This window comes from Leucoraja erinacea, chromosome 9 (genome assembly GCF_028641065.1).
Source record: "Leucoraja erinacea ecotype New England chromosome 9, Leri_hhj_1, whole genome shotgun sequence".
In the NCBI taxonomy this organism is placed as follows: Eukaryota; Metazoa; Chordata; class Chondrichthyes; order Rajiformes; family Rajidae; genus Leucoraja; species Leucoraja erinaceus.
In genome coordinates, this window is record NC_073385.1 from 47,284,095 (window position 1) to 47,287,276 (window position 3,182).

General features: G+C 41.6%; 1 non-coding gene across 1 annotated transcript; it reads left to right on the forward strand.

The window, feature by feature from the left end:
* Positions 1-2,725: 2,725 nt before the first annotated feature.
* trnak-cuu (transfer RNA lysine (anticodon CUU)) lies at positions 2,726-2,798 on the forward strand. The gene has a single exon. It is a non-coding gene; the product is annotated as a tRNA-Lys (tRNA).
* Positions 2,799-3,182: the final 384 nt, after the last annotated feature.

A 3,182-nucleotide genomic window follows, 5' to 3' on the forward strand; every position in this document is an offset into this window, starting at 1 on the left:
GGGTTGGTGCTGTTCTTCACATGGCACAGCTAATATACATTGAGCCTCTAACTACAGGTTTCCTGAAAGGAGAAACAAACAAGTTTGATTTAGTTTAGTTCATTATTATCACGTGTTCCAAGGTACAGTGAAAAGCTTTTTTGTTGTTGCGTGCTAACCAGTCAGCGAAAAGACTATGCATGATTACAACCAAGCCATCCACGTTGTACAGATACAGAGTAAAGGGTATAGTGTTTAGTGCAAGATTAAGTCCAATAAAGTCGAATTATAAATCAAAGATCTCCAATGAGGTAGGACTGCTCTCTAGTTGGTGAGACGAAGGTTCAGTTGCCTGACATCAGTATTCCCCCCAAAACCAACATTCCCAGCACTCAAGCCACACACAATCAATTGACTAGACTGGGCAGGCCAATTTGTTCACGTTCTCAACAAATTCTCCCAAAACTGACACCCCATTCTGAGCTACGCAGCAGAAAAAGCACACCAGGAAGGCAAGGGAAATTATATGAGACTACAGCTTCCGCATTGACTCTTGAGAATCTCTGAACCATAGCTACTGAAAATGGAGAAGGAGAATTCACAGTGATGTTGAGTCCATGCATCAGAGGTATACAAGGGCTTTGTGGAAATATTGGAAAATATAGTGCAACACTTCTCAAACTACCCATCATTTGCCCAGCAAGCCAACTCTTGGCCTATATATGGAAGACTCTAAGAATCTAACAAAAGCCTTATTATTGATCTTCGTGCCCCTAGAGCTCAGTAGAAACAAGTCATTCCCAATCTAAAAGGACTGGCCATGAAGAAGAAAGTAACTAAACATACTCAATGTTTCGAGTTTAATCAAAGCAAGCTTCTTCCAAAATACACATTTGATGAAAGGATTGCTTTTCTTAGTTCAAGTTTAAGCGTTGAATTCTTGGAGAATCTCCATGCTCCCTTTGGTGGATTTAGTTTGCTTTGTATTAATCATTTGAGATAAATAGCTTTGTGAAGATGCTGAAGGCTTCAAAGGAAAGAAACTATTCTCAAAGGCAGCTCCTTTTAAAAAGGGGATACCTTTAAGCCGTTTCCGCCCAGTGTTGTGAAGGGTTTGTCACCCATAGCTTGCCTCAACATCCTTTTGTTCTCTTCCACATTTGGTTTTGTATACTTTAAGAAGAGGGACCCAACGTGGGAGGCGGGGGCCCGTCGAGAGAACAAAGAGGGACCTGGCATGGGGGACTATCGCAAACAAAGAGGAACCCGCAGTTGGGGTTGGTGGGGGTGGGGGGGGGTGGTGAGAACAAAGAGGGACCATCGGGACTATATTGAATTGTAAGTTTGTGGGCGCCCCATATACGGGGAGACTCTTTGCATACTTATTGTATTGTAAACAAAACAAAGACTTTTACTGTAACAGGTACCTGACAATGAAGCATCATCATCATTATCAAAAATATACTATTTTTAAATATTACTATTGATAGACTAAGGTACTTTCTTGGAGTGCAGGGTACAAATTTTGAAGCCAGTAACTGCAGCAAATTTCAATAAGGATGTGTCAAATTGAATTCTTGTGATGAATTTGCATTTAAGTATTCCTCTTGGCAATAACTGTTCGTCATTTCCATCCATCTACAGTCTCTGCTACTGATTCACTGTTAGTTTTCACTGCCAATTAGGAAGCTGCCAATATTTGTCTTGTTGTACAAAGCATCAAGAGTCCAGTAGAATGGGCCATAATCTTGCAACATACGACATATTTCAACATCGAAAAGGTGGTCAGTTCTGCCCATTGAGTCTATGTTGTTTTACAGAGCAATCCAATTTCTATGATGGTCGCCCAAAAAGGGATGTGTGGGTAAATAGACAAGTTTTCAGCACCCAATTAAATCATTTTTTATATTATGCAAAATGAGAGGAGTGGGGGGGGGGGAAGATTTACTAGGAACCCGAGGGGCAATTTTATTACGATAAGGTGGGTATCTAGAAGTAATTGCCACAGACGGTTGTTCAGTCAGGTACTATCACAACGTTTCAAAAACATTTCGAAAGGTACATGGATAGGAAAGGTTTAGAGGGATATGGGCCAATCGCAGGCAGGTGGGACTAGTGTGGATAGGGGATGTTGGTTGGCGTGGGTAAATTGGGCTGAAGGGCCTGTTTCCACGCTGTATGACTCTCAAAGTGTAATGAAAATAACAGGTAAAGAAAAATCAATGGATGGCATTTTGTAAATATACAAGCAGTTTAAAAAATTCCACTGCACACGTGGTTAACGGTTTCAATTGCATTTCCTGTAAAGAGTCTGTTTTGCAATTGTAGTCTAAGACTGGGAAGTTTCCATTCTACCTCTAGGGAGTATAGTGTTCAATGCAGATTCTGCGGAATGCGGCTTCATCATTCCTTTACTGACCTGATCTCACGTCAAACAGTTGGTGCTTTTGTCGTCACAAAGTGGGACAGGTCCCTCGGTGAAGAGGAAAGTATTTCTTTTCTGTGGCTACCTCACCCTCCATTGTACAGAAGCTCGTGGATTGCATTGTTCTCTCAATAATTCCTGGAATGCTTTAAGCAATACTCTGTAGCACTGCCCTGACCCATTACAAAACCCTGGATGAGAAAGCACATTCCTCGTCTGTAGCCATTAGCAAGTATCCATGTTGGAAACTGGCCACTTACTTTGGCACAGGAGATAAACAAATTAATCATGAAGATACAGCACTACCAACTAAGTGTGGATGCACAACTAGCTCAGTCGGTAGAGCATGAGACTCTTTATCTCAGGGTCGTGGGTTTGAGCCCCATGTTGGGCAACACCCACTTGGCGCCAAAATATGACGACGTGCGAAAGGATTTCACCGTGCAGTGCATACATGACAATAAAGAATCATTAAACGATTGAACAGAACACAAACTGCCTCACATAATTACGCTGCCTTATGAATCACGGAATACCCAATCTCCATCCCACCTGAAGCACCGAACTTGCTACGAAAGATTATTCAAATTTCAAGTCAATTTGGGTAAACAAAATAGGGAACTTCCTTGCTGACTCTCTCAAATTATCACAAATTGGGAATCACTCAGGTATTGATAATCCTCCACAGTTCCTAGGTTTTCATGAGATAAACTCCGGCCCATGACAGGAAGCAGCTTTTGCTTAAAGGATTTCAGCAACATTACAACCATCTACTCCT